Source organism: Grammomys surdaster, unplaced genomic scaffold, assembly GCF_004785775.1.
Source record: "Grammomys surdaster isolate TR1022 unplaced genomic scaffold, NIH_TR_1.0 226, whole genome shotgun sequence".
NCBI classification, from domain to species: Eukaryota; Metazoa; Chordata; class Mammalia; order Rodentia; family Muridae; genus Grammomys; species Grammomys surdaster.
The window spans coordinates 1,804,282-1,823,226 of NW_021604671.1; the positions used below are offsets into that span (position 1 = coordinate 1,804,282).

General features: G+C 37.8%; 1 pseudogene; it reads left to right on the plus strand.

Moving 5' to 3' along the window:
• Positions 1-7,733: 7,733 nt before the first annotated feature.
• Positions 7,734-8,310, plus strand: LOC114626045 (annotated as a pseudogene).
• Positions 8,311-18,945: the final 10,635 nt, after the last annotated feature.

The window sequence follows — 18,945 nt, forward strand, 5'->3', positions numbered from 1 at the left end:
GGTGGGAGTAAAAACTTGTAAAATCATGCTGGAAATGATATGATGGTTTCTCAGAAATTTGGAAATAGTTCTATTTCAGGACCCACCCATACCAGTTCTGGGCATATACCCAAAAGATATTCTACCCATGCCACAAGAATATGTGCTCAACTATGTTCATAGAAGCTTTATTTGTAATATCCAGAAACCAGAAATAACCAAGATGTCCCTCAGCTGAAAATGAACAAAGAAAATGTTTCATTTAAGCAATGGAATGCTATTCAGCTATTAAAAACAAGGAAATTATAAATTTTGCAACAAATGGATGGAGTTAGAAAATATCATCCTGAGTGAGATATCCCACACCCAGAAATATACACATGGTATCTACTCATTTATAAGTGGATATTAGCCATAAAGTACAGGATAACCATATTACAATCCACAGACCTAAAGAACCCAAATAACAAGGAGGGCCCAAAAGTGAACCACTGAATCTTTCTCAGAAGAAGAAACAAAATAGATATTAGAGGTAGACAGAGGAAAGGAGGTAGGGAGTCTTGTGAAAGAGTTGGGGGAAGGATTGAAGTATCTAAAAGAGGACAGGGACTCCACAGGAAGAACAACAGGGTCAACTAACCTAGACCCTTGGGGACTCCCAGAGACAGAATCATCAAAGACTGAACATGGGCTTGCACTAGGCCTCTGCACATATGTAGCAGATATGTAGCTTGGTCTTTATCCAGGTCCCCCAAACAACTGGAGGAGTGGCTTCCCTGAACCTGTTGCCAACCTTTAGATCCTGTTTCCCTAGCTATTCTGTCTTGACTGGCCTCAGTAGGAGAGTATTTGCCTGGTCCTGCAGTGACTTCATGTGTGGAGGTGAGGTGGGGGGCATCCCATTCTCAGAGAAGGATAGAGGGTAATAGGGGGAGGATCTGAATGATGAGAGGGTACTGGGAGGAAGGTTGATACTGGGATGTAAAATGAATAAATAAATTTTAAAAATGAAAAGTATCTGCTAGTAAATAGAGTAAGTATAAAATTTCCACTCATGTAGATGATGCAGTTTTTCTATTATGATAAAGGCAGATGCTGGGGATCAAATCTCCTTTAATTTCCTGTCTCTGATACCTGTGTCATTTTATTGCGTCATTCAGACTCCTAACGTATCATTTGCAGAACTGGAAGAAGTATTTGAGGCAACCTGAAGGTGTGGTGTAATGTAGAATGTGTTGGCCTATTTCCCACAGTTTCTGAATCACTTGAATTTGCTTAGTGAGGGAGCATTATCTGTAATTCTTTCTTAGCAAATTGATTTGAATCTGTATTTATGTAAATGAGATGACAGGTGGTGGAAATCCCAGATAGATGCATGTGACTTGTTCCAAGAAATACATAATAGACTAGAACATAATAGAATAGAACCTGGATGAAAGTGGGGATGAGTTAGCATCTATACACTATTGAATGTGTGCACGATTCAGTAAGCTTCTGCAGTAGCAGATACATGGAGATGACTGAATAGTGAGGGCCCAGCCAGAGCATGGACTTTCTGTCTCTTCCTGATTCCTTGCCCTGTGAATCTTTTCCATCTGTCTATTTAACCATATAATTTGCAACACTGCTTATAAGACCTAGTGACCCAGGAATTTTTTCACTGTCTTTGCAAGTTAATTAATTAATTAAGAAAGAAGATTGAGAACTCCAACTTAAAGCTGCTATGTCTAAAGTATGGGAGACCTCATGTAATGTAGTAGTGGTATACAAAATAGGGGATGTCTTGTATGTCTGAATTTTTAACCACTGCTATCTGGTACTTTTTCTTCAGTGTTACAATTAAATTGAAAAGAAAGAACCCAACAGGCATTCACTGAAGAATAACTTGTGTCTTATTTTATTCTCTTGTTTCTGTGATAAAATAACCTGGCAAAGCAACTCTGCCTTAATGAGAAAAGGTTTTATTTCAATTTACAATTCAAGGTTATAATTCATCACAATGGTGAAGTCACAGCAGTGAGAAGCTTGAATCACCTGGTCACATTGTATCCCCAGTTAAGAAACAAATATATCCTAGTGCTCTTCACGGTCTTGTCACTTGTATAGAGTCCATGAACCCCTCCCTGAGGAGTGGTTCTGCCCACAGTTAAGATGGGTCTTCCCCCACATCAAGCTCATGAAGAAGGAATACCAAGTAGGTGAGCTTTGGTCCTTTCTTAGGAGTAACAAAATACTCAAAGGAGCAAATGTGGAGATAAAGTGAGGGACAGAAACTGAAGGAGGGGCCATCTGGAGACCATTCCACCTGGGTATCTATCCCATGTGCAGTCACCAAAGGTAGATGCTGATGTGGAAGTCAGGAAGTGCATGCTGACAAGAGCCCAATATATCTGTCTCCTTAGAGGTCTGCAAGAATCTGACATATTCAGAGGCAGATGCTCATAGCTAACCATTGGGGTTCCCAATGGAGGAGTTAGAGTGAAGACTGTAGGAGCTGAAAGGGTTTGTGGCCCCATGAGGAGAGCAACAATACCAACCAACCAGAGCTCCGAGGGTCTACACCACCAACCTGGTAACCCATGGCTCCAGCTGTATACATAAGGGAGGATGGCCCTGTCGGGCATAGGTGGGAGAAGAGATCCTTGGTCTCATGAAGGCTGGACACCCCAGTGGATGGGAATTTGAGGGTGGGGAGGTGGGAATGGGGGGTAGGTAGCAGTACATCTGCAGAGAAGCAGGAGGAGGGGTAATGGGATAGGGGGTTCCTGGGCGGGGGGGGGAGGATGGGGTAAGGGGATAACATATGAAATGTAAATAAAACATCCAATAAAAAAAAAAAGATGGGTCTTCTCACAATTACCGTAATCAAGATAATCCCTCATAGGCATACTTAGGAGGCTCATTCTCTGGTAATTTCAGATTCTGTCAAATTGGTGGTTAAAACCAGCCATCACAGTAGACATGAAGAATTGGGGGGAATACTACACTTACATTTTTGATACAAAAAATGTATTATGTAAAAAGAGTATGCTTTTTCTATCTCTTACCAAAAGTAAACTAAACAAATATCTGTGGGACCAGTTTGACCCTGGTTCTTCCTCCTAGCCCCATGCTCCCACAAATAAGACTCAGACTCAAAATATATTTACAAATACCTTGGCCATATAGCTAGGCTTTCGTCTGACTAGATCATAACTTTTTTATAAGGCATTTACTATAATCTATATTCTGTCACATAGTTGGTTACCTGTGTTCAGGTACCATGTGTCCTCATCACATCTTCCCAGGTGAATCTCCCATGCCTAACTCTATCCCAGAATTCTCTGTCTCCCAGATGGCCCATCTTCTATTCTACCCTTATCTGTAAGTCATAGGTTTTTTAATTGACAGGTGATGCATCCATTCAATACACAAGATATTCTCTCTACAATTCCCCCTTTATAGTCCAATAAAAGGCTCTTTTTTATTCAAATGTAAATTGAATACAATTATAACAATTATGAAACAATTATGAAAAAACTATAAGGTATGATATATATTTAGTGTCTTATCCATAGTATTGGGAAATTAAAGAAAACTTTCAATTATCTATCCTACTTTGGTATATCCAAGATAGCTTTGTGCCTAACTCAAATTTTATCATAACTTGAGTTATCAACCTAAAGCATATTTTTAGACCCAAAACACATTGTTAAATCCTAAATAACTCAAGCATAGTTTCAAGGCTATAACTTTCTAGTCTTCAATCCAGTCAGAGACTTGAGAAAGGAATTAATATTATTTAAGTATGTAGTTAGTGCAGGCAAGCATTTCCAAAATTATAGAAAAGACAAACAGTTGGCCTGAACAACTATACACTATTCTAAAACATTGGAGCATCATCTTCAGCTTTCTGGCCCATAATATCTGACAGACATTTTTGTGAAGCAGGAATTATGAAGGACTTGCTTACCTTGTGTAGCAGAGTCCAGTAGTCAACTCTCCTGCATTTAAGTTCATCCTTTCTGGACGGCATTCTGTCTGTAGATGAAGTTGGGGCATTTTCTTTGCCTGGGGCTAGCTTGACACAAAGGAAGCCACCTCCAAATGGAAGGTCTTCAATGCTCATCATCTTCTTCCAAGTTGAATAGGGTGCAGCCAGGAGCTGGTATGTCTCAATGTAAAAAAACAAAACAAAAGAACCACCTTAAATTAATAAAAACATCTTTAAATGCCATATTCTGTGAGTCTCTGAAGTTTTTGTAGACATCTATCTATTCATGGCATATCTGAACAAGCAAACATTGTCTGTTTCTAGCTATTTATTATCTGTTTAAACTAGGATGTATATTTCTTTAATAATCCAGACTGGTATCTGACATGACTATGAGTTTGATTGTCTGACAATTCCTAACAGTTTGCAATAGCAGCTATTAAAAGGAGTGAAACTAAATCTTGTCTTTTTAAATGAGTTGCATAGGCATAATAACAAGAATTAAAATATAATGTATTATGTCATAACAAAATTAACCTTAAATTTTGTATTAATATATAAAGATTTATATCAGTGAAAATCTGAAGCCTGTATCAAAATACAATAATCCATACCAATGTAAAGAAAAAATCTTATGTGAAAATACTCATATTTCTATGTTTAAAAGCAGATTCAATAACCTACCCTTTTATTCTATTATTCTATATGATAATTCTATATTCCCATTTTTCTTCTCAGCCCCCTTCCCTTTATCTAAGAAAGAAAGATGAATAGAGAAAAGGAAAGAAAAGATATAAGTTCCTGAGTCTATCCCCACTATTTTGTTTCCTCCATGTCTAATTATAATTATTTGTAAGCATCCCCTAAAATGACAACATGTCTATAACTCATAAATGACCAAAATCACCCACCCCAACTTAAGTAATTGGGATGTCAGTCTTCTTACAATTGCTTCCTACTGATTTTGGACATACAGTTTCTTTTTGGGGACTGAAGAAAATTAGAATAAATGGTTAGTCTTAAGAAAGCTAGTTGTAGGATTTGTTGTCTAGTTTCTATATGTTGAAAAAGTTCAAGGCTTAATTGCAGTATTGACTGGAACAGTATGTGATGCTGGACGAAATGAGCTAGCTGTTTTGACGTTATCCCAGAAGCAAGTCTTTAGAGGAAACAGCATTAATATAGTCTTGGGTAGAATCAGGCAGGAAGATAGCATTTCAGCATCTCCTAGGGTTAATCTTGTCAGGGCTGTATTCTTGGTTGTTGTTTAGTCCTTCCATTCTGCAACATATAAACTTTCATAGGCAAATATACAGTTCTATAAAGATATTTGTATGGAATGTGCAACTTGCACAGACAACTTAAGGATGATTTTCTGTTCCATGTTTGACCAAGTGAAAGACAACTGTCTTTCTTTAGAAGTTAGCTTGATCATATGACCAGATAGCAATATAAATCTCCATTCATCCCATATGAAAGGATTGCATAAAGTAATAATTTATGAAAACCCTGTAGCCAACAGATTTATAATAGGCCATGTAAGCTGAAGTTTTGTCCAGGGTAATTTTTTTGTCTCAGTCAGTTACGGAGCTGTTCCCAGTTGTACAGATCAGCAAATACATCACCTGTTTGTTTCATCCTTTTGATTTTCTCTTGTCTGTAGCCAAAATCGTCAGGTGGTCTCTCCCTGTCAAATCTGATATTCATTATTTTGGAAGGAATCCAAACCATTTTTTTCTCTCCTGTTGACACAAAGACAAAGCCTCTTTCCCAATATAACATATATTTTATCCAGCAGTTTGAAGTCATCAGAAGTATAGACTGATCTAATCTAGCAGTCTTTTCTTTCTCCAGGTCTGCTCCATTTTGACCTCTTTCAAAAGGATGTACAGAACCACCATTATCATTGAACACATGTCCATGTTCATATTAATAAATCAAAACAAGACTAGATGCAGTCCATATATTTATTATTTATCGAGACAATGTTTCCTTGTATAGCCCAGGCTGTCATGGATTTGCTCCATAGATCAAACTAGCCTCAAACTCATAAGGAACCTATCTGACTCTGTCTTTGTTCCCCAAGTATTGGAATCAAAGGCATGAACTTATTTATTTAGTATCTATGTATCCTTGTAAACATTTATATCGATGTTTATTTCCTTCTCTGCTTTGGATATTGTTATCTATGTGAATGAATTTATCCTACCTTTTCCTCTCTTTATCTCCTTCTCTGTATTTAACTTTATATAAATTCCTTTCCATCTTAATACATGAGCATATTCTCAAGCAATATTGTTTTTGCTTAGAAGTCTTGGTCTCAATTATATATCATGCGCTAGGCTTAGAAATTATCAGTTCTTCCGTGGAAGCACCAAGTCTAAGGAGACTGATAGGCTATTCAGAGTAGTGTTGATTCAGAACATCATTAAGGATAGCAAGCCCCCAATCCATGCCATTTTTAGCTAGACCATTGTCTGTCACTGTATCCAGTTGGATACTGTGATGACATATCACATTTACACTTCAACTGGCATTAATCCCTTGTCATTTTTAATTTAAAACAATATATTATTGTTTCTATTATATGTGTGTTTATTTGATTTATTTATCTCCTCTGACAAAAGGCATTTGTATTCTGTATTGTCAGTCTAATAATTAATGTGTAGTATAGTTAATAAGTTTACAAATATTATTGTATAGATGTTTCTCTTGTCTAAGGGTCTCTCAATTTCTTAGCTGGATGCCTTTCCTCTCCTGGAAAGGTAAAAGCAAACAACCCTGCCCCAACCCTAGTTCTGCGTCCTTACATTGACTGGAAGAGTAGATCTTTTCTAGGGAAAAAATGTTTTGGCAACAGAAAAAGCATTAATTATAAACATATTTTACATGTATAAGTATACCTATATTTCCCTTTCTTTTTATATAATTTAAGATTGATGCATGTTTGTTTTTTAAATTACTAAGGGAATAATTACTATTTATTTTAACTGAGATGCTGTGTTGTACCTGGCCATGCCCCCATCCCCTTATTTACAGGGAGAGGCATTTGTGCCTTCCACCTGGCTTTGGCCATAGCTGCCAAACTAAGGCTGCATTTCAGCTTGTCATGAGTGCTGAGCATTAATTCCCATAGAACAGGGTTGGACTTACAAGCCGTGCCAAGCTTGGAAAAACCTAAAGTTGTTTATCCCATTCCAGAAGTCTACATGTGTTTTATCACTCATGCTGCTTTGACTTCATTCAGCCAATGTGTAACCAAGAATCTGGGTCCTCCCACTTGACATTGCTGTCCTCTGCCCTTGGGAGAACCCCCAACTTCTGTGTTCAGGTTTTAAATTTAGTAGCAGCTTCATTTAAAAGCCATCTTCTGTACTAGCTCTCTGCTCCTTGGTTAGGAAACCTCCTTCTCATCCACATTGTGCTATTCTGGAAATCTTTAGTCTCCTTTACTTTTTTTATTCTTTAAGAGACCAGGTCTCTTGCCTGGCTAGACTGACTCCCCCACCCTACTCCCACCCCCACTGTTTAGTGTGTAAGCAAAGGTTCTAATTGTTATAAGCTGGGCACCATTTGTAGATGTTTGTTCCTGGTTCATCCTCCCAACCCCATGCTCCCAGAAATAAGACTCAGATTCAAAATATATTTGCAAACACTTTGGCCATATAGCTAGGCTTTACTCTGACTAGATAATAACTTATTATAACCCATTTACTCTAATGTACATTCTGCCACATAGCTGGTTACCTGCATTCAGCATCTCTGCTAGTACCTGGTTACTATGGTGAAACTAGCTGCCAAATGCATCCTGGCAGGAGACCCAGCCGTAGTCAAGTTAGCCCTGGTACAGATGTTCGGCAGCTACAGGACCTATTTCTGGAAGAACTACACTCTGACAACCGGAGTGGATTTGGTGGTGAAGACAGTGCCAGTTCTTGACTTATTACTAAATTGACTTATTATTAAATGACAGTATGAAACTCTTCATTTTTGACTCAGCTGGCAAGAAGCTGTTCTCTGAAATGCTAGATAAACTGTGGGAGGATCTCAACGTCCTGTATCTCATCTATGATGTGATCAATGAGCAGTCACAGTGTACCAAGTGGCTGGAGACGGTACGGTCTCAGACTTCTAGTATCTCCCTCCCAGATGTTTTAGTGGGAACGAAGACCTACCTGGCTGGCTGACAAACAGTGGATTCTGCGCAGGCCCAGGCATAGGTGCTGAGACAAGGCTTGGAATTCTTTCAGACATCTGTGAAAGAGATGGACAATTACGAGGTCCCAGTCCACTGTCTTGCCAAGCAGTTCTACTAGATGTACCGGGAGAAGGTGGACATATTCCACACCATGATGTGACGGTACAGTGAGTGTCCCACAGGGCTGTCAGCTCTGGACTGGGCCACTGTGAGCCCAGCAGACTGTCGTCTTTCCAGGAGACAGAAGACGGGATTGCCTGGTACTTATCAATGTTGCCAAGGTTTTTGATAAAATGTGGAGAAAAGAAAAAAAGGAAGAAAGAAAACAAAGTCAGCAATATATTTTTTATTATTGAAAATAGATTCTTTACTCGTACAATATATATCCTGATTATAGTTTCCTTTCCCTCTACTCCTCCTGGTTCCTTCCCACTTGTACTCCCCTCCAGATCCATTCTCTTTCTGTGTCTCATTACAAAAGAACAGGATTCTAACAGAAGACCTGGTGCTAACCAATGATGGCCCTGTGCTTGCTGCTTCAGTCTCTGAGAGCTCATATGTGCCTTGTTAAGCTGATTTAGTGGGTAATGTTTTCATTTCAAAAATTTATTCTAAGAGAACATATGTATTTTTTTAGTTTTTTAAGATTTATTCATGTATCTCTGTGCCCATAGAAGCCAACGGCATTAGAACTCCATAGACTTGACTATATCTCTATGTGGTTGCTAAGAATTGAATTCAGGTCTTCTGTAAGAGTAGTAAGTGCTTTTAATTACTCCAGACATATTGCACACATTTTAAAAACGTCTGTCAAAATGTTTTAGGTATTAAATAACAAAAGACTTAAATGATCTAAGTACTGAATTGTACTAGGAGTGCTTATTTCCACTGTTTATCTGGCATTTGAGGTTTCAGCCTCTATCTTTAGTGGGTCTTCTATTTTTTTACTACAGTCTGGTTCTTTCAGTAAACTTGGAAGGAAACTCCTTCCAATGCAGTGCAGACTGATATTGAGTCTCATGGTAGGATGTGGCATTGAGGAATCTCGTCAGGCATCTAGAAGAGCTCTGGATTTCCAGGACAACTGTGGTGGCTAAAGTATTCCTGATTTGGAGAATGTTGACATCTGGTGGATCTCAATGGAAGGAAGATAAGTTAGCATGAGGGTCTCTGCAAACACACAGGCCAGCAGAGTAGAGATCCATGTGAGGCAAGAAGGAAATCTTATTCAACATGATTTAGCTAGAGAGTTAGGTTCAAACTACTAGACTTCAACACCGAGCAGTTTATTTTAGACATATTTAAGTACAGTAAAACTTTGGAGAAAAGTTTCCTGATAAGAATTATCCCAATAATACTTAATGTATAACTACATCAAAACTCTTTCCCAAAGTACATGGGACTTCTTTCATAAGAATTTATTCTAGCTCTGGGCCATGTCTAGCTGCTGTTAGCAGTCTGCTATCCCAGGGAGACCTCTTTTCTCCCAATGCCTCTCTTCCCACTTCATAAGACCTGAGATTCCTGACCCATACAGGTAAACTCCCCTTTCCCCACAATCATCCCTGTACTCTGAGCCCTCTGGGCCTACTCAACCTGCCTTGAGCATTCTGCTAACCCAGTGGGACCTCCATTCTCCTGCCACTTTTCCACCTATAGTCACCTAACCTGAGGATCCTAAGCCATGGAGATCAGCAGATCCAGACCCATACAGTCCAAGGAGGCCTGCCACACCAGGACCATCAAGGTTCACCCACCTCACAATACCTACTACAACAAGAACATACAGGAACCAAAATCATCCAGGTGGCTAAAGGCCCTTAAAAGAACACAGTGAACAAAAGCCATGGCATATAATACATCCAAAGAACAGTTACCAAACTACTCTAAGCCCTATATATTCTAACACAACCAAAGCACAAAAAGTGACCATAAATCCAATCTTATCCCTTAAAGAAACACAAAAATGTATTACCAAAATGATAGAGGTCTTTAAAGAGGAAACACATCCCTTAAATACATACAAGAATATACAATTGAACAGATGAAGGAACTACATAAAACTGTGCAAGCCATAAAAGTAGAAATAAAAGTAATAAATAAAAGTAATAAACTAAGGAAATCCTGGAGATGAAAAACCTAAGGAAGAGAACAGGTACAACAGATGAAAGCATCAATAACAGAATACAGGAGATGGAAGAGAGAAACTCAGGCATACATGATACAACAGCAGAAATTGATACATCAGTCAAAGAAAATGTTAAATCTAAAAAATCCCTGACACAAAACATCCAGGAAATCTGGGATACCATGAAAATATCTAACCTAAGGATAATAGGAATAAAAGAAGGTGAAGAGTCCCAGCTCCAAGGCCCAAAAACATTCTCAGAAAAATTATAGAAGAAAACTTTACCAACATAAAGAAAGATATGCCTGTAAATATAAAAGAAGCTTATAGAATACCAGTTAGACTGGATTAGAAACGAAAATCTTCCTGGCACATCATAATCAAAACACAAAAAAGGCCAGGTAACATACAAAGGCAGACCTATCAGAATCATACCTCGCCTCTCAACAGAGGCTCTGAAAGCTAGAAGGGCCTAGACAAATAACTTGAAATTTCTAAAAAAAAAAAAAAAAAAAAAAAAAAAAAAAAAAAAGATGCCAATATTGACCACTCTACCCAGCAAAACTCTCAATTCCCACAGAGGGAGAAAACTTGATATTTGAAGACAAATCTAAATTTAAACAGTATCTATCCACAAATCCAGCCCCACAGAAGACACTAGGAGGAACACTCCAATCCAAGAGAACACAGGAAATAAGTAATTTCATACCAGCAAAAGCAAGGAAAGCACACACACACACACACACACACACACACACATTAAATCCACCAATATCAAAATAACAGGAGATAACAATCATTGATCATGAATATCTCTCAACATCAATGGACTCAATTCCCTAATAAAAAGAATATTTTACACAAACATAAAAGAATATACCTTCTTCTCAGCACCTCACAGATTCTTCTCCAAAATTGACCACATAATCAGTCACAAAGCAAGCCTAAATAGATACAAGAAAATTTAAATAATGCCTTGTATTTTATCAGATTACCATAGATTAAAGCTGGACCTCAACAACAACAACAACAGAAACACACTTGTGGAAATTTAACAGCTCTCTATTCAATGATATCTGAGTTGGGGAACAAATAAAGAAATTAAAGACTTTCTAGAATTCAATGAAAATGAAGACAGAACATACCCAAATTTATGTGGCACAATGAAAGAAGTTTTAAGAGGAAATTTCAAAGCACCAATTGCCTCCATAAAGAAATGGGAAGGTCTCATAATACCAACTTAACAATACACCTCAAAGCTCTGGAACAAAAAGAAGCCACCTTACTCAAGTGGAGTAGATGGCAGGAAGTAATCAAAATGAGGGCTGAAATCAGTCAGCTAGAAACAAAGAAAACAATACAATGACTCAATGAAACCAAGAGCTGGTTCTTTGAAGAAATCAACAAGATAGTCAAACCCTTAGCCAAACTAACCAAGAGAAAGAAAGACAGTATCCAAATAAACAAAATCAATAAGGGAAGGGCAACATAAAAACAGACTCTCATGACATTCAAAGAATTGATAGGTCTTACTACAAAAGCTACTCCACAAAACTGGAGTTATACCCTGATAACTCTGAAAGAAACAGAACCAGTTACCAAAAGTTTCCTAACCCAAAAAAGTCCAGAGCCAAATGGTTTTAGTACAGAATTCTACCAGACTTTCAAAGAAGAGCTAATACCAAAACTTCTCAAACTATTACACAAAATAGAAACAGAAAGATCACTGCCAAACTCATTCTATGAGGCCACAGTCACACTGATATCTAAAGCACACAAAGGCTCAACAAAGAACTTCAGACCGATTTTTCTTATGAACATTGATGCAAAAATATTCAATAAAATACTTGCAAACCAAATCCAGGAACATATCTAAGACATCATCCAACATGATCAAGTAGGCTTCATCTCATGGATGCAGGGTAGTTCAATATATGAAAATCGAACAAGAAAATTCACCATACAAGAAGAAAAAAATCACGATTGATAGATGCTGAAAAGGATTTTGATAAAATTCTACACCCCTTCATGTTAAAGGTATCAGAAAAGTCAGGAATACAGGAGACACACCTAAATATAATCAAAGCCAATAGCCAACATTAAACTAAAAGGAGAAAAAGTTAAAGCAATTCCACTGAAATCAGAGACAAGATAAGGCTGTCCACTCTCTCCCTTTCTGTTCAGTATAGTACTGGAAGTTCTAGTCATATCAATAAGACAACTAAAAATCAAGGGGATACAAATTGGAAATGCACAAGTCAAGCTATCATTATTTGCAGATGATATGATAGTATACATAAGCAACACTAAAAATTCTACCAGAGAAGTTCTATGGCTGATGAACAGCTTCAGCAAAGAGGCTGGATAAAAAATTAACTCAAAGAAATTAATAGCCCTCATTTATACAAATGATAAGCTGGCTGAGAAATTAGGGAAACAATCCCCTTTACAATAAATGATATAAAACATCTTGATGTAACTCTAACCAAATAAGTCAAAGATCTGTATGACAAGAATCTCAGGTACCTGCAGAAAGAAATTGAAGAAGATATCAGAAGATGGAAAGATCTCTCATGCTCATGTGAAATAGGAAAATGAACATGTTTCTCCAATGAACATAAAGAAAATGGCCATTGTACCAAAAACAATCTACAGATTCAACATAATCCCCATCAAAATTTAAGCATGACTTTTTATAGACCTTGAAAGAGCAATTCTCAACTTCATATGTAATAAAAACAAAAACAAAAAAACAAAGACAAGATATCCAAAACAATTCTGTACAATAAAATACATCCGAAAGAATCACCATCCCTGACCTCAAGCTATACTACAAAGCAATAGTGATAAAAACTGCATGGTGTTGGTACAGAAACAGATATGTTGTCAATGGATTTAGCTGAAGACCTGGAAATAAATCCACAGACCTATGAACACTTGGTTTTTAATAAAGAAGCTAAAGCTATGCAATGAAAAAAGTAATCATCTTTAGCAAATGGTGGTGGTCTAACTGGATGTCTATATGTAGAATAATGAAAACAGATTCATATTTGTCACCCTGAACAAAACTCAAGTCCCAATGGATCAAGGACTTCAACATAAAACTAGACACACTAAATCTCACTGAAGAGAAAGTAGGAAATACCCTTGAATGTATTAGTATAGGAGACAATTTTCTGAACAAAACACTAATGGCTCAGGCTCAATGATCAACAATTAATAAATCAGACCTCATGAAACTGCAAAGCATTTCTAAGGCAAAGGATACTGTCAATAAGACAAATCAGCAGCCTACAAGGTGAGAAGGATCTTCACCAACCCCACATCTGGCAGAGGGAAAATATCCAAAATTTACAAAGAACACAATAAATTAGACACCAACAACCCAAATAATCCAATTTTTAAAAATGGGATACAAAGCTAAACAAAGAATTCTCAAAAATGGAATCTCAAATGGCCAAGAAGCACTTAAAGAAATGTTCAAAGTCCTTAGTCCTGAGGGAAATGCAAATCAAAAATCTCTGAGGTTCCATATTATCCCCATCAGAATTGCTAAGATAAAAATCTTAAGAGACAGCTCATGCTGGTGGTGAAGTGGAGCAAGGAGAACACTTCATTGCTGGTGGGAGTGCATACTTATGCAACCACTTGGGAAATCAATGTGGTGGCTTCTCAGAAAATGGCATATTTCTAAACTCAAGACCTAGCTATACCACTCCTGGGCATATACCTAAAAGATGTTCCAACATCCAAACAAGACAATTTGTTCAACTACGTTCATAGAAGCTTTGTTTGTAGTAGCCAGACACTGGAAACAATCTAGATGTCCCTCAACTGAATAATGAATAAAGAAAATGTTGTACATCTACACAATTCAGGTATTAAAAACAAAGACATCATAAATTTTGCAGGCAAATAAATAGAACTTGAGAATATCATCCTGAATGAAGTAATCCAGTCCCAAAAGGACATACATGATATGCATTTATTTGTAAGTGAATATTAGCCATAAACTGCAGGTACTCCACAGACCCAAAGAAGCTAGACAAGAAGGAAGGCCTAAGTGAAGAAGCTTGAATCTCACTTAGGAGGGGGAATAAAATAGTCATAAGAGGCAGATGGAGGGAGGAAACTAGGAGGAAGGGGATATGGGAAAGGGAAGGGGGTTCAGAATTAGGTGTTGGGAAGGACAGGAGAGACATCTAGATGTCTAGAAGTCCATGAAAATTAATGGAAATCTGCAACTGATATGGGGAGAGAAGGTGGGTGGCATCCCCAGAACAAGACAGAGACTTGGGATAAGGGAGGCACCCAAGAATCAATGAGGATGACCTTAGCTGTGACTCACATCATTGGGAATATGGAACCTGAAGAGGCTACCTCCTATAGCCAGGCAGGAACCCCAGTGGAGCGACAGAGGTATCAACCCACTGACAAAATTTTCAACCCAAAATATATCCTGTCTACAAGAAATGCTGGCATAGGGGATGGAAAAGAGACTTGGGGAATGGCCAACCAATTACTGGCCCAACTTGAGACCCATCCCATTGGCAAGCTCCAGTCCCTGACACTATTAATGATACTCTGTTATGCTTGCAGACAGGCGCATGTTGTCCTCTGAGAGGCTTCTCCCAGCAGCTGACTCAGACACATACAGACACCCACAACCAAACAGTGGATGGTGCTTGGGAACTCTTGAAGAAGAATGTGAGGAAGGATTATAAATCCTGAAACAGATAGTAACTCCATAGGAAGTACAACAAAGTAAGCTAACCTTTGGGCTTTCAGACTCTGTACCACCAACCAAAGAACATACACAGGCTGGACCTAGTCTTCTCAGCACATATGTAGCACATTTGCTGCTTGCTCTTCATGTGGGTTCCAAACAACTGGAACAAAGGCGTACCAAAAGCTGTTGCCTGTACAGAGGCTATGTTCTTCTCACTGGTCTGCCTTGCCTGGCCTCAGTGGAACAGGAAGCACCTAGCCTTGCAAAGACTTGAAGTGCCAGGGTAGGTGAATACCCAGGGGATGCCCCACCAGCTCAGGGGAGGAGAAGAAAAGAGAAAGGGGGAAGAATTGTGGGAGGGGATGACAGGGGGCACAGTGAGCAGGATGTAAAGTGAATAAGTAAAAATTAAATTAAAAAAATAAGAATACCCATACTTTTCCTTATTTTGTTTCCATTTCTCAACTTTTCCCCAGGCAAACACTGGAATATATTCAGTGATTATCTATTAATAATATTACATATGCAAGAAATTATGCTATATGTGGTCCTTGGTGGCCATCTTCTTTCACTTAAAATAAAGCTTTCAAGATTCATCTATGTATATTCTTTTTAAAGCTGAATAATATCTCATTTTAAAATGCATTTCTTTATCCATTCAATAGATAATGAAAATCTAGATTTTATCTACATTTTGCTATTGTGATAGTGAACTATCCTGTGCAAATTTTAGGTAAATTTATTGTATTTTAAATTCTCTTTTCTATAGTCAGGAATAGAACTATTGAATCACATGGTGACTGTATAGTTAGTACTTGAGGAACTGTCAAATCATTTTGTGGCAGAACCTGTTTACCCAACCATCAGCAGTACAGAAAATCTGATTTCTCCAAGTTACCACTAAGACATATAATTATCTGACTTTATTCTATATGTCCTAGTAAGAAGTGGCATATCATTATGGTTGCTCTTCACAACCCCGAGCTCTAAAGATAGCTAGAATTTTTCATGAGCAGATTTTCCCACTTATGTATAATACTTAGAGAATTATCTTTTCAAATCCTTTGCCCATTTTTAATGTTCATAGATTTAGCAGTTCTCATAATTGAACTCTCCCACTGAACTACATCCCCAGCACAATTTTACATTTCTTTGTCAGTTTTTATTTACTTGAGCAATTTGTCTTTTTGTGGCTGAGTTCTAAACACTAGACCCTTATCAACCATAAAATCGGTAGACCAGTCTGTAATTACGTGTCTACTCATTTTTACCGTATTTGGCCTCTTGAAGAGCTTTCAACATTTTAGTCTTTTATTGACATTTTCATACACATATAATGTACCTTAAATTTATCTCCGTGAACCTTTCCTCTGCCCAATTAGGCCTCCTTCAGTTGTCATGTTTTTTCTTTCATTGTCTTGGTTTGTAACTTATTCAATTTAATTGGGGTCACATGCAGAAATGTAAGTGTGATGTTATTTGCAAGACCCCGTACTACTGAAGAAAATATATCTATCTTCTCCTTTATCCATTAACTGTATTTATATTCTCAGGTAGGAATGGCCCTGTGAGATCACCTCAACACTCCATGACAGAATGTTAGTATAACCAATCTGTGACAATAGTTACTGCTGCTGAGACTATAAGAGTGCACCAGCTGTGTCAAGCCCAGAAGAAAGTGTCTCCCCACACTCTATCTCTCTGCCAGTCTACTGTTTTTCTATATATTTGGTTTGGGGCACAATTTCAACATCTAGTCTGGAAGTACCTTCTCCTTTAATTTTTAATCCACTTCTGTATAAATTCTATCATCTGTAGATTGGACAGCCTTGACCTTATGGAGCACCCCTTAAAAATACCACAGTAACTGGGTATATAGGGGCTAGAGCATTGGCTCAGCAGTTCCAGAGATCCTGAGTTCAATTCCCAGCAACAACATAAAACCATCTGTAATGAATTATGATGCCTTCTTCTGGTATGTCTGAAGACAGCAACAGTATACTTACATAAAAAAAACAAGTAAATAAATCTAAAAAAAAAGCTAAAGGTTAAAATTAATACCATTATGTTAATGCTTTTTTAATGATTATGTTAACGCTTTTCTGGATTCTTATAAATATGTAGAAAAAAATTAAACTTTTACAGATATCTTACTAGGCTTTTCTTCTAAACCTCTTGCATAGTCTACTGTTTAATATTTGCAGCATCAGGAAGTACAAATAAACTATCTCCTTGGACCTATTTTTACAGTCATCCCACAGCAGCTTCTCTAGTACTGGGATAGTAATGAGTCAGAAGAATAAAATATCAGCCCTTTCAGGAAGACTTCCAGGGAGTCATCAGACAGGCTACATTGAATCCAACAATTATTACTATTATTATTATCTGTATAGGTATTTCACCAGCATTAAGCATCTAGGCATCATTACATGCCTGGTGCTTGCAGAGGTTTGGATCCCATGGAACTGGAGTTGTGGAACATTGTTGTGAGTTGAAGATACCAAACCTAGTTCTTCTCAAAAAGTAGCTAGTGCTCTTAGCCACTGAACCATCTATCTCACCAGCCCTCAAGAAGATATTCAAAGAAATTTCTTCCACTGCTTGAGAAAAAGTTGATGGAAATCGAACAAGAAGCTCATTACACTCGCAACTCCTTGAGAAAGAGCAGAACCCTATAGGACCACAAGGGCAATTCCCAGAGCATAGCAGAGAAGAAGAAGAAGCAGCTATGTGCAAAAGACTTCAGTGTGGTTTCCAAGGGAAGTACCAAATATAATGCAAGCTTGGGATTCATGAGTTTGAGTAATCAGCAGTTTCTCCAGGGCAAGCACTACCTAGCACCTGGCCATACTGATTAAGACAAGGGACAATAGTCCCATGTATAAGAGTCTGGTAAGGTAAAACAGAGTGTTGTGTCTGGGCTTTGCATTGGTTCATAGTTAAAATGCACACTCGAGAATGTATATTCATTTCAATGGTCTGCAGTTGATAGGGAAGGCTAGCAGCCAAGCCAAGGTGTTCTGGGAATATTGCATCATCTGATGTCCAATGGAGAATGTTTATGCAGCCTGAGTCTGTAGGGAGTCTTATAGCATCAATTCACAAACACAACAAATATGGTAAAGCGTGATCTATATGTTTACAAAAGCTACAAATGTTTTAATGCTCTGTAAATTTTAAATGTGTCTAGATGTAAAAAAGATACATAACCAGCAGCTGTAGTAAAGCTACTCACATACCCACAGTTTTTCTGAAATGTACAGCTATGGCATGAGAACTTACCATCACATTATCTGCTTCTGTTCAGGGAGGTTATACTTTTTAAACGCTGTTGATAAACAAAAGCCACCATTTTAATGTCTAACATACAAACCACTAAAAGGTATGAGTCTCTAAAATAGTGGCATTTTATTTGGTTGGTTTATTTGGGATTTGTAGTTAGTTAGTTGTTTGTTTGTTGTTTTCGTTTTTTTGGCTCAGGGTACATGAGCAGTCTCACAGCATCCCTGAATGAAAGAGCTCTTTAGTTCTCTCCTCTGGTTTTTATCAAGTTGGCACAGTAATAATGTTCATTGTGATCTTCTTCCTCCTCCTCTTCTTCCTCCTCCTCTTCTTCCTCCTCCTACTTCTTTTCCTCAATTACTCTTCCTTCTCCTCTTTATTTTCTTCTTCCTTCTGCTTCTCCTCTTTCCTTCTCTTCAATTTGTTTTTTGGGTAGCTTTCAGATTGTAAAGTAACTCAAAATAGGAATTCTGATCTGAAGAAATAGGTAATGTCAGGAAGTATGGTTTTTTAACAACACATGAATTCTGCTGATATGAAATTTCTCATAAATGGCATGATGTGAAAGCAGACATGTGTGAACCTTAGAAAAGCCAGCCTGCAGGGGTTCTACTTCCATCACTCAGTGTCTGGGTTCTGGGAAGGGTAGATGGCAA